Source organism: Pinus tabuliformis, chromosome 5_2 (assembly GCF_031772625.1).
Source record: "Pinus tabuliformis cultivar Carrire ecotype Pingquan chromosome 5_2, CPIR1, whole genome shotgun sequence".
NCBI lineage: Eukaryota > Viridiplantae > Streptophyta > Pinopsida > Pinales > Pinaceae > Pinus > Pinus tabuliformis.
The window spans coordinates 419961668-419975730 of record NC_142306.1 but is presented as its reverse complement, the minus strand read 5'-3'; positions in this window follow the sequence as shown (position 1 = coordinate 419975730).

Below are 14063 nucleotides of genomic sequence, written 5' to 3'. Positions count from 1 at the left end.
AGGAGGAGAACGATGGTTTAAAAACAAAGGCATAGAAAATGAAGAATGGAGAATTTTCTTAAAGAATTTGGGTATGGACATATCCATTTTCAAGAAAGGAATCCCAGGCATTGCACTCAAAAGTAAATGGAGAAATCTATTACTGGTTATTCAAAAAATTATCTCTTATGAAGGAAGGTTTGGTTTCATGTTCTTTTATCATATTCGCCTAATGATGCACTTTCTAAAAGAGAATGAGATCAATCTCCCATATTTTTGTTGAATAGCTTAAGAAAAATGTCAGTGAATGTACATAAAAAGATTCAATTTATAGAAACCACTATGTATCATCATGGCCTCATCAAAATGCTTATTGAATTCCACCTTAAGGGTTTAGAAGATGATTGGGAAAACTTCTTACTTAGAAACCATTGTAAGGAAGAAGAAGAAGAACAGATCAGTAGTAGTAAAGGAAAAAGAGGGAGAAAAAAAGTATCTGGAAGCCCTATTCAAAATTTACCTCAACAACAGTCCCAGGAACAATCAGAGGATGAAATTCCTATTGCAAAAAATTTAGGAAGCATAAAAAAGCAAATTGTTAGAAGAAAGAAAGTCAACAAAGAAGAAGAAAACACATCCAAGGAGATAGAGGAGGTCAAAACAGAAAAGAAAAGAATTCAAATAAAAAACCCTCCTCCATCAAATGTGAGAAGAAGTGCCAGGATTAATCAAGCACTGAAGGAACCATCTCTAAAAGTCATGGAATATGAGGAAACAGAGAAGCACATGACTCCCTCACCTACTGTCATTTCACCCATTCAAAGCCTAGGCCGAGGAACACCAGAGATATATCCAATACAACAAGATATATACGATTATATCAAATCTCTAGAAAAGAAAGTTGCAAAAAAGACATGGTTCAACAGTGCATGAAAAGGAAGATTAGTGTAGTAGCCTACAAGAACCTCCAGTCATAAATATTTTAAAACAAGAAATCTTTGAGCTGGAAATGCTAAATAGACATATACAAAAGGAACATGAAGCCTTGAAGATGCATAATGAAATCCAAAGAACCCAAAACGACAATATTCTCTTACATTTGGGCTTGTGGTATAAGAAAAATAAGAAGCTGAAACAAAAGAATAAGGTCCTTAAAAGAAAAGTGATAAATCTGAAATACAAAATTCTGATGAAGAAGCCAAGGATGGCAGTGGCAAGGAAAAAGGTGAAAAAGACAAATTTAGATGTGTTAGCTCAAGTTTCAAAGGAGATGCAGTAGTTGACAAGGGCACTAATTTTTGCATTTTTGCATGAGGACATGCAATGACCTTCGTGTGGGGGAATGTAGAGCCTCATGAATGCTTTATGTTGGCATTTTGGCACAGATGTGGCGCTATGGTACAGGTGTTGTCCTTGATGGCAACTCACTTTGGTGACAGATCTCAGTTCAAGTGCTCAGAATGAAGGAAATCTTGTATACGCATGTACATCTTGCCGAAGACGCGTATACACGCGGTTTATACGTTCCGAAGTCGCGTATGCGTATACACGCACTTTTATGCACATAAAAGCGTGTACATGATGGGAAACTTATTTTTGGTCCGTGGTTGTTAGTCCTTGGAATTTGAACCTTTGGTTGTGGACCATGGTATCTCGGTAGAAGAGTTGAACCCAGGTTTTTGGCCCTTGGTATTGGTTTATTATGGTTTTGGACTGTGGTATTGAGGAAGGCCTAAAACTATAAAAGAGGAAGTAGATCATGTGGCAAGGATCATCTGAATTATTGAATATCTGATCTTGTGATAGATCTGGAATACGGGTGATTGGGTTATGGTGCAGATCTAGATCTGAATGAAGGTGGAACCTGAGCGCAAAAAGGATAAGGACTATTGATGGATCTAAATCTCAAGGCTTGAACATTGGTATCTCTGTATGATTTTGATCTGTTATATGTGGCGCACTCTTGATCTATAAATCTGGGTTAACTAATGTCTGAATGCTTAAAAGAATAAATTATCCTTTATAGATCTGTACGCAGGTTCAGTGAATTGAAGGTGCGTATATACGCGTTTTCTGTGAATGAAAGGCGCGTATACGCAGGTTGGTTGTGGTACAAAAGCGTATACTCGCAGGTTGATGAACAGTGAAGTAGCGTATATGTCTTGATTTATGTTCTAGCTGCTTCTGTTTTATTGCTGCAGTGTTCTGGGTTCAGAATTGGTGTTTGATTACAGTTACTGTGTTCTGGGTTCAGTGGTCAGAGGAGTGCTTAGTTGTTTCAGCTTTTGATTGGTGAAAAGGAGTTTGGGTTATGCAGAAATTCTTGATGTTTGATTGATGTTACTTGTGGATCCAGTCTGAAAATTAATGAAACGAGGTCCCTGAAAGCAAAGAGAAGGTTGCAGCCTTCTGCAGGTAGGAGCCTGCGTACTAGTATCTCAAACTAGTACAAGAACTAAGGGGGTTGAAGCTCCCTTCCAGGGAAGCTGGAAAACGAGAGAGAGAGTTGTAGCTCTCTGCAGGTTGCAGCCTGCGTACTGGTAAAGTCTGCTCCAGTACAAGACATTGTAAAGTTTCTAATTTAAAAGAAGATAGAGACGAATTGCAGCAGGGGGTTTTCACCCACATTGGGTTTCCTCCTTATATCTTGTGTTCTTGTGTGTGACTGTCTTCTGCTCTGTTTCACTGTTTCTGGTACTGTTTATGTGCATCTAAATCACAGATTAATAATTGACATCTGAAAGATAATTCAAATTATAAGTCTGATTTATACGCGGGTTTCTTCATCTGTAGTTGCGTATATACGCGGGTTGTATTAACTAAAGTAGCGTATATCATCTGGAATTTAAAAAGGAAATATTTGGCTTGATAATACTGATTCACCCCCCCCCCCCCCTCAATATTATTTCCAACAATTGGTATCAGAGCAGGTCCTTCAGAGAAGCTTGATCGCTTGAAGGAAGATCATTTCATCATGAGCAACTACGAGAGGGAAGCATCAATCAGGCCTCCAATTTTTGATGGGACAAACTTCAATTATTGGAAGGTAAGAGTTACTGCCTATCTTCAATCTCTTCGTACAGAAGTTTGGGATATCATAGATACAGGCTACACTTTTCCTTCAGCTACTCCTACAGATGCGGCCGAGAAGAAGAAATATGAAACAAATGCTAAAGCACTCAATACTCTGCTAGGATGCTTATCTCAAACAGAATTCGTGAAGGTTATGCAATATAAATCTGCAAAAGAAATATGGGACAAGATTGTCTTGAGCTACGAAGGAGATGAACAGGTAAAGCGTGCTAAACTTCAAACTCTCAGAATTCAATATGAGAATCTCAGAATGTATAATGATGAAAGTGTGGCTAACTATTTCCTTCGAGTAGATGAGATTGTTAATTGCATGAAAAACTTGGGTGAAGAAATAAAAGAGGCTATTGTGGTTGAAAAAGTTCTAAGATCATTGTCCCCCAAGTTTGAATCTAAAGTGTCTGCTATAGAAGAAAAAGAAAATCTATGAACGCTTACTATGTCTCAGCTACACAGAATTCTAACTGCTTATGAAATGAGGAAAGGAGGTCCATCTGACAGGAGAGAAGCTGCCTTCAAGGCTTCAGGCAAAGGAGAGTACTATGAATCAGGACATGGGTCAGAAGAAGAAGAAGAATCAAATTTTGTCAGAAATCTTCAACGAGGTGCAGGACGGTTCAGAGGTAAGTTGCCCTTCAAATGCTTTGCTTGTGGAAGAGTAGGTCACTATGCTGCCAAATGTCCTCATAAGGATAAGATCGACAAGGGAAAGGAACCTATTAGATGGAACAAGAAACAGAACGCAAATAAGAAGAGCTACTACACTCATGAAGACAGCGATGGTCTATCAAATAGTGATGAAGATGAACGAGGTAATGACTATAAACTTCTAATGGCCTTTGAAGATGATGACTACATGGATGCTATAGATGTGGATAGCTTTTATGATGAAATTTTTAGACTCAAGACATGTATAGAAGAAAAGAATATGATCATTGATACTCTACAATTACAAATAGATGAAAAGGAAAAATATCTTGAAAAGTTAGAAGGGGAAATTGTTGGCCTTAGAAAAGAGATTGAGAAAACAAAGGCTATTAATGTTAAATTTGTCAAAGGATCTGAAACTCTGGATGAGATCATCAATGTACAGCGTTCTCCACTAAACAAGACAAGTTTGGGGTATAATGGAGAAACTTCTCAAGCATCCACCTCAAAGAGTTATCTTGATGCAGCAAGAAGAAATGAGCAAAAGCACAATGGAGATCACCAGGTAAAGCAGGGACGAATTACATCAAGAACAAACAAAGACTATCAGGAAAACCAGGGGCAATCCTTCTTAAGGGTGAACAAAAGGTACAACCAGCCACAGGTAAAATCTTCTCAATTTGCTTCAAGAATGGATGACAATAGAAATTACAATCATTTGGCTGGTAGATTTGATAACCGCAGAAGTTTCTGCAATGGACAATGCTTCTCTTGCCATAACTTTGGTCACAAAGCAGCTCAATGTGTTGCATATAAAACAATCATGACTAGAGAAGCTCAAAAACAAAGAAGTATGACCGGGATTACAAAAAGGACCTACAACAACTTTTCGGCTCTTGAAAATGAAGTTGAATGTTCTATTTGCAATAACTTTGGTCATGAAGATTCTGAATGCAGGAGCAGGTTTCAGCAGACAAAGGAATAAGCCTCAAGCACCAAAACATGGAGAATAAAGGAACCACAAACAGAAAGATGTGGGATAGCATTTTATGCAGAGGGACAAGAAAATCTATGGTACATTGACAGTGGATGTTCGAAGCATATGACAGGTGATAAAGAAAAACTTGAGTCATATTCTGCTCTAGAAAAGGGAAAGAAAGTTTCTTTTGGAAATGATACTCCTACAACTATAAAAGGAAAAGGCATTGCTCAGTTAAAAGAAAAGGTCAAGGCTGGAAATGTTTTGTATGTTGATGGATTGAAACATAATCTTCTAAGTGTCAGCCAGATGTGTGATCAAGGAACCGAGGTGATATTTAGAACAAATGGATGTCTTGTTCGTGATCTTGATACAAGTAAAACGGTGATCAAAGGTAAAATAACTCCAAATAATCTATACATATTTGAAGAAGGACAACAACAATGCTATCTAAGCAAGGATGATGACCACTGGTTATGGCATGGGAGGTTGGGGCATCTAAGCTTTTCACAAATAAGGAAAGCATGCAGATACTAGGCAGTTCGCGATCTTCCAGATATCAAAATTCCAGACAACACCATATGCAAATCATGTCAGTTTGGAAAGCAAACCAGAACTAACTTTCCAGAGAAGGAAGGATCAGCTAGCATGCCTCTTGAGCTAGTTCATACAGATACATGTGGTCCATTCAGGAAAAGGACACCTCGAGGAGAAGAATACTTGATATTATTCATTGATGATTTCTCTAGGTTTGTCTGGTTAGGACTTATGAAGCACAAAGATGAAGCATTCGAAAAATTCAAATCCTTCAAAGCCTTGGTTGAAAATGAATCAGGATACAAAATTAAGTGCCTCAGATCCGACAGAGGTGGGGAGTTTACCTCAAATGAATTTTTCGATTTCTGTGAAGAACATGGGATAAGAAGAGAATTCTCTACAGCTAGAACTCCTCAACAAAATGGAGTTGTGGAAAGAATGAACAGAACAGTCCAACAAATGGCTCGTGCTATGCTCGATGAGTCGGGAACTCCCGCAACTTTCTGGGGTGAAGCTGCACATGCTGCGGTTGTTATTCTCAACAAAACAAATGTCCGGGTGAACAGCACTCAAACCCCTCATGAGCTCTGGTGTGGTGAGACTCCTTCGGTAAAGCACTTCAAAATCTTTGGGAGCAAATGTTATATTAAGAATACTGATGAGCAACTTGGCAAACTTGAACCTAGAGCAGATGAAGGCATTCTTCTTGCTTATTCTCCACATAGCAAAGCATACAAATGCTACAATAAAAGACTTGGCAGAATTGTTGACAGCATTGATGTAGTGGTTGATGAGAAGGGATACATTCCTAGGCAAGTACATTATGAAGACATCGAAGAAGATGAAGGCTACCCTCAAAGACAGAATGATGAAGAAGAAGAACCTCAAGAAGAACCAGAGGAGCAGACAAGAATAGAAGAGAAGACTCCATCCAGATATGTTCAGAAGAATCATCTAGAATCTCAGATTGTGGGGCAGAAAGAAGCAGGTGTACAAACAAGAAGAACAGTTGCAGAAGCTTCAAGCTATTTGGCATTACTCTCCTCCACTGAACCACAAAATGTGAAAGAGGCATGCAAAGATGAATGTTGGGTGAAAGCAATGGATGAAGAACTTGAGCAGATCGAAAAGAACAACACTTGGGAGCTGGTCCCTAGACCAAAGGATAAGAATGTTATCAGAACAAAATGGGTCTTCAAAAATAAATTGAATGAAAATGGAGAAGTAATTAGAAACAAGGCCAGACTTGTTTGTAAAGGGTATGCGCAGCAAGAACGAATAGACTTTGAAGAAACCTTTGCTCCTGTTGCAAGACTTGAGGCCATCCGAATGTTCCTTGCTCTCTCAAGCTTTCAAAACTTCAAAGTATTTCAAATGGACGTGAAATCAGCCTTTCTGAATGGAGACTTGGAAGAAGAAGTATACATTGAGCAGCCAGATGGGTTCATTCTTGGAAATGATCCAAATCTTGTATGCAGATTGAAAAAGGCTCTCTATGGTCTCAAACAAGCTCCAAGGGCTTGGTACTATCGTTTGGACAAATATCTTCATCAATAAGGTTTTTCAAAAGGATCAGCAGATAGCAATCTTAATATAAAAGTTGAAAATGACAAATTGCTAATACTTGTTGTGTATGTAGATGACATTATCTTTGGCAGCAATGAAGAAGCTATGAGTCAAAGCTTTGCCTTAGTGATGCAGAAAGAATTCGAAATGTCCTTGCTAGGAGAACTGACATATTTTCTTGGTTTTGTAAATCCAACAAAAAGAAGGAGGGATCTTTTTGTCTCAAACCAAGTGTCTCAAACAGATCTTGAAGAAGTATGGCATGGAAGATTCGAAACCAGTATGTACCCCCATGGTTACGGGATGCAGCCTTAGTGCAAATAATGAATCAGCAGCAGTGCATCAACCAACCTATAGATCCATGATTGGGAGCTTGCTTTATTTGACAGGTACACGACCAGATATTATGCATGCAGTGGGAATAGTTGGAAGGTTTCAAGCCAACTCAAAGGAAACTCATCTTCAGGCAGTCAAAAGAATCTTCAAGTACCTTCAAGGAACTCAAAACTATGGCCTATGGTATCCTAGAGTTACAGATCTCACTCTTCATGCTTACACAGATGCAGATTAGGCCAGAAGCGTGGATGACAGGAAGAGCACAAGTGGCGGTGCATTCTTTATGGGTTCCAAATTAGTATCTTGGTTCAGCAAGAAACAGAGTTCGATTGCTTTATCTACAGCTGAAGCAGAATATGTAGCTGCTGCATCCTGTTGCACACAACTCCTTTGGATGATGCAAACCTTGCAGGACTTTCAAATCACTTGTAATCCACCTGTCTCTATCTTATGTGATAATACAAGTGCAATAAGCATTTCAAAGAACCCAGTCATGCATTCAAAAACCAAGCACATACCGATCAAGTATCACTTTCTCCGAGAACAAGTGTTGGAACAAAAGGTCAAATTGGAGTATGTTCCTTCTAAGGAACAAGTTGCTGATATACTCACCAAACCACTGCCCAGGGAAACGTTTGAATATCTCAGACAGAAGCTGGGAGTCGTTGATGCTTCATCCTGCTGTTGAAGCTTGTCTGTTCCAAGAAAAATTGGTGTATGCAAGTTGGATGAGGGGTATCCGCGTACATACGCCGTTTTATTCAGGTGCAGTCGCGTATATGGAGTTCTGAAGAAAATCAGCAAGGGTAGACTCTGGTTGGAGAGAGTCTGAGATGGGTCTGTCAGAGACCATCAAGCACAGATTTAGGGGGAGCAGATAATTTTCTAATAATGCATTGTTGGCATTACCTTAGAAGCTCTTGGGTCTAGTACTCAAGTTGTTTTTGGCTCAGGTGGATCAGCTGCAGAAAGAAGGTGAACATGATTGCTGATATGTACAGTGATTGTCAGATGCTGCTGATAGTAGTTATTGGTCATAAGTCTTGATATTTCGTCTCTATGTCATGTATATTTGCTTATCAAGGTCATGTAACAGCCTATTTTGGTTTCCCCACTATGCCTGGGATGATTGTTGTGATCTGTTGTCATATGTAAATTTCTGATGTATCCCCACTTGGTTGGGTGATGGTTGTATGTCTCGAGTCTTTTTGGATAGGAAGGTCTTTTATGATGTATAAGCCATGGTTCTTCTTGAAGAACATCTTTTTGCAGATCTTGCCTACAGTCAGGGGGAGCATGTTCAGCACAGCAGAGCAGAGATATCAGCATGTACTCAGGGGGAGCACAGCTCTTTGTCCTTGATGACAAAGGGGGAGAATGACTTTGAGGATCTTGGGGTTGCCATCAAGTCCAAAGGGGGAGATTGTTGGCATTTTGGCGCAGATGTGGCACTATGGTACAGGTGTTGTCCTTGATGGCAACTCACTTTGGTGACAGATCTCAGTTCAAGTGCTCAGAATGAAGGAAATCTTGTATACGCATGTACATCTTGCCGAAGACGCGTATACACGCGGTTTATACGTTCCGAAGTCGCGTATGCGTATACACGCACTTTTATGCACATAAAAGCGCATACATGATGGGAAACTTATTTTTGGTCCGTGGTTGTTAGTCCTTGGAATTTGAACCTTTGGTTGTGGACCATGGTATCTCGGTAGAAGAGTTGAACCCAGGTTTTTGGCCCTTGGTATTGGTTTATTATGGTTTTGGACCGTGGTATTGAGGAAGGCCTAAAACTATAAAAGAGGAAGTAGATCATGTGGCAAGGATCATCTGAATTATTGAATATCTGATATTGTGATAGATCTGGAATACGGGTGATTGGGTTATGGTGCAGATCTAGATCTGAATGAAGGTGGAACCTGAGCGCAAAAAGGATAAGGACTATTGATGGATCTAAATCTCAAGGCTTGAACATTGGTATCTCTGTATGATTTTGATCTGTTATATGTGGCGCACTCTTGATCTATAAATCTGGGTTAACTAATGTCTGAATGCTTAAAAGAATAAATTATCCTTTATAGATCTGTACGCAGGTTCAGTGAATTGAAGGTGCGTATATACGCGTTTTCTGTGAATGAAAGGCGCGTATACGCAGGTTGGTTGTGGTACAGAAGTGTATACTCGCAGGTTGATGAACAGTGAGGTAGCGTATATGTCTTGATTTATGTTCTAGCTGCTTCTGTTTTATTGCTGCAGTGTTCTGGGTTCAGAATTGGTGTTTGATTACAGTTACTGTGTTCTGGGTTCAGTGATCAGAGGAGTGCTTAGTTGCTTCAGCTTTTGATTGGTGAAAAGGAGTTTGGGTTATGCAGAAATTCTTGATGTTTGATTGATGTTACTTGTGGATCCAGTCTGAAAATTAATGAATCGAGGTCCCTGAAAGCAAAGAGAAGGTTGCAGCCTTCTGCAGGTAGGAGCCTGCGTACTAGTATCTCAAACTAGTACAAGAACTAAGGGGGTTGAAGCTCCCTTCCAGGGAAGCTGGAAAACGAGAGAGAGAGTTGTAGCTCTCTGCAAGTTGCAGCCTGCGTATTGGTAAAGTCTGCTCCAGTACAAGACATTGTAAAGTTTCTAATTTAAAAGAAGATAGAGACGAATTGCAGCAGGGGGTTTTCACCCACATTGGGTTTCCTCCTCATATCTTGTGTTCTTGTGTGTGACTGTCTTCTGCTCTGTTTCACTGTTTCTGGTACTGTTTATGTGCATCTGAATCATAGATTAATAACTGACATCTGAAAGATAATTCAAATTATAAGTCTGATTTATACGCGGGTTTCTTTATCTGTAGTTGCGTATATACGCGGGTTGTATTAACTAAAGTAGCGTATATCATCTGGAATTTAAAAAGGAAATATTTGGCTTGATAATACTGATTCACCCCCCCCCCTCTCAGTATTATTTCCAACACTTTATCTTGACACTCTTCTTTACTCATTTTCCTTCTCCATGACCATTATTTTTGACTTGATAGGCATCAAATTGCAGGTTTTTGACACAGGTAAGGTATTAATTATCCTATATTTCATATTTCAAAAATGTACCTTATTATTAAGTTAAATTTTTCATTGGCTATCGGCTTCATGCAATTCTACAACTAACATCCATTTCTGTAGCCAACTCCATTGTTAAACAGGGTCTGAGGTGTAATTTAAGGAAAGAGAGATATGGGCAGAAAGAGGTTGATCCCCTCAATGATCTCCTCCTATTTATCTACACCAAATCATTAGAGGAAGCCCGAATCGCATGGTCAAAGGAAAAAGTCACCAAGCAGCTGGAGCAAGTAAGCGAGAATCCGAGATAAAAATGCCTCATGATTTGCTTTGATGAATAGCAAATTGTGAGCGAATTGCTATCAATTAGAAGCTAAAATTAGGAATCTCAGTTTGATAGTTTGAATCAGAACTCTGTTAGCGAAAAGTAGGCATGAAAGCCTCAAACATTTATTGAATGACTTTTATAAATAGCGTGAGGCTTGACAAAACAGGGGACGATGGTGAATAATTTTTTTATTTTATTTTATTGTAATCATTTTGAAACTCTATGTTTTTATTTAATGGAAGTGCCTTTGAAGACTTGATGCGCAGTTAACTGTTCGTTCAAGCTTGAAACCGCCTGTTTGTGGAGGGCCCCTAAAAACAGCGAGGGTTTTGAACTTGTAGATTTTCCTTTTTGTTATTATTTGTTGTAGTATTTTCACGTATGTTCATTATCTTCTTATGGTAGCTTTACAACTCTCTTTTATAGTTTCTGAAGCTGATTTGAATCATCAAAATACCAGTGATTTCCTTGTGATTTCTTTGGAATTTCATTAAAAAGCATTTCAACTTCATAGCATAAGATGTTTCTCTCTATAGATTTGGGTATATAGATTTCTTTCAGCTTTATGTTCAAAGCATTTTTATTTAAAAGTTTCCTAAGTTTAATTTCATAAGAAGAGTGGTTTGTTTGCACTTACTTTCTTGAACTTTCAATTTTGAAGCAAGTGTGACTTAATATGGTTTTCATTATGCAAGTGTGAGTTAATATAGTTTTCATTCTGCAAGTGTGAGTTCTTTATGGTTTTATTTTTCAAGTAAGAAATATAGCTTTAAATTCACAATCATTTTATTTTCACTAGATAGCAGTGTTAATTTCATTTTGAAATAGGAATACAAAACTTAAAGACACATTTCCAGTAACTCAATCAATTAATAGATCCAACTTAATAAAAAGGATTCTAGCATATATTGTGCACTTGCACTTCATAAGTTTACCAACTCCGATCGCTAATTTATGTAATCAATTTAAGACAATTGAGTTGACAAACATAGAGTTTGTCTTCTCATTCTATTGTTGGGGAACCATATGTGTTGATACTTTGATCAAATTTGGAACCATTGATCCTACTTGCTCAACCCCCTCTTCTCTATGACTTCTTGGGAATTATGTTCAACAATATTTATGGTGTTCTCTAGACTTTTGTCCTCCTCTGCTTTGACATCCTATGGATCTAAGAATTGCCATCCCTTTGGATTTTGGGATTGTCTTTTTTTTTGGTCTCTTTCTTTGCTTGAGGACACAAATTTTGTAAGTGTTTAGTTTGAAGACAAATACGACATCTGAATGTTGTGTTTTCAAAATCCAAAGGTTGGGACCACTGATTATAAAGTAAGATAATACGATCGGGTAAACCTTTATTGAGGTCTACCTCTACATATATCCTGGAAAAAGTGAAAAATCCTTTTGTGACTTTATCTGCGTCCACCTTTAGAAATTCCCCCCAAAGAATTATCGACTCCTTCTAAAACTTTATGATGCAAAAAATGCAAAGGGAGATTATGTAACGTGACCCATACTGGCATTTTGGAAACCACCATGGAATTTGCATCAAAACCCAGAAACCATGGAGACATAAAAAGACCCGGACTACCCCAAAATCGTGGTCCCTCTTTTAGAGCATAATCCAAATCTTTTGATGTGTCAAATTTTACAAAAAAAAAACCTAGAACATAAGTGAATATCAAAATTTCCAGTTCAGGGGGGAAATATCAACTAATGAAGTTCCTTTGTCTTAGGCCAGAAACTACTAAATTTGCATATCACTACTCAAGAAACGAAAGTCAGAGTAAAGATCATTGACCTCTGAAAGGTTTACTCTCAAATCCAGCACCTGATGCATCTGCATCACAATATAGGGACCAAGGATATTGGGGAGTTGATCATATTTGTTATGAAATTTAGTCTTTCCTTTTATCATGTCCTTGAAAGAAACTAGATGTAACAACCCTGGTGAAAATTTCATGTAATAAAAGTTAATAAAGGAAAAATAAGACCACAATTAAGGGACACTTATTCCAAGCTGAATGTTGGGCAAAGATATCTTAGTGGGCATCATTGGATGTGTGTTTTGGCTAAGGAAAAGTGGCAAAGATAAAGGCATTAAAAGGCAAAAAGGCATTTTTGCACATTTATTTATGAAAATAAAGGAAATTAGGAGAAAAGTAAGGTGAAAGGTCACAGGTTGCATGTGAGGAGGAAATTGAAGGAAAATAATGGAAAATGAAGAAATTAAAGGACTCATGCATAAAAAGGCTTCTGAGAATCAGTTCATGACTTTTGTCAAGTTCAAGTTTGGAGCTCTCTCATTATTCTCTCACTCTCACTCTCTTGGTCACTTAGAGTTTTCTTGGAGCACTCTAACTTTGGATCAAGGAAGGAAAAACAAGTAAAGGGAAAGGAAGGAAAGCAAGGATCAAGGAAGAAGAGCAGGATCAAGCAGCTTCAACAGGAATACTTGTAGGTAACCTTTTGCATGTGTGACTTCCTAGCTGGTTTGGACATGCCTAGCTTTGCATGTTTGTGTATGCTTCTTTTGGGTTTGATGCCATGGTTTTACTGGGTTATGATAGTGGTTTTCAGCCTAGCCTTGCCTTTTTCGGATGCCATGGTATGTTGGGATGTTTATTTCGGTTTTTGAGCTTTGGTTTGTCGGATGGATTTCAGAATCTAGGGCAGAGGTGGTCTCAAGTTCCATTCCCAAATGCCTAGGAATCCCTTGACTGTTTTTGGTAGGATACACGGTAAAGACTGAGGGAGATGTCTCGGTTTAGGGCCTAGTGATCTGGGTTTGGATTGTGGTAAAGCCTAAGAGACAATGAGATGGAAAATTCATCAAGGATAATGATGGATTCCGGATGGTATTCCAAGTTCTGTTTGGTTGTGATTGGAGCACCGGTTTTGGTGTGATCACAGTTTGATGAGGGTGGAGGTGGTTTAACCTCTGGATTCCCTTAGTTGTTCTTGGATTGGTTGTTCTATGAGATCCCACATTCATGCTTGGAATATGGCATGGGGGTGACTAACTAAAAGAGAGATTCGGTTTAGCCATGTCTATGGTCGGGTGGTACGTGGAAGTTCCGAACCTGGTCCAATTTGCCTATGATTAATAAAAGCTAAGTTATCTTACTTTTGCACTGATTTATATGTGGATTTAATGGCTATCTTATCTTTGATATTTACATGGTTTTACGCTAGTTATAAGCATGGTTAAATGATTGGTTCATGTCGAGGTTATTTCATGTATTTACTTGTAATGGTTAAATGGATGGATGCAAGACCTAATTGATGATGTAGTAGTTCAATGGAGAAGGAGGTGATCCTTCTAGTTATGTTTCATAAGTTGTTTTAGTCATTTATGCTCTGTCTTGTATCCTAGACCTGTAGATTGCATTGATTCCAAGTGTTTGACAGAATGTCATTCCCGGTTGGCGATGCTCAGGCCTAATCCTGAGGTTGATTTTCATTGATCAGCATTGTTACCACGTCTTTAATGAATTCTGAAGGTTGTAGCAAGTTTTGGGCAGAGGCTGGGATTTTGGGCTAGAAA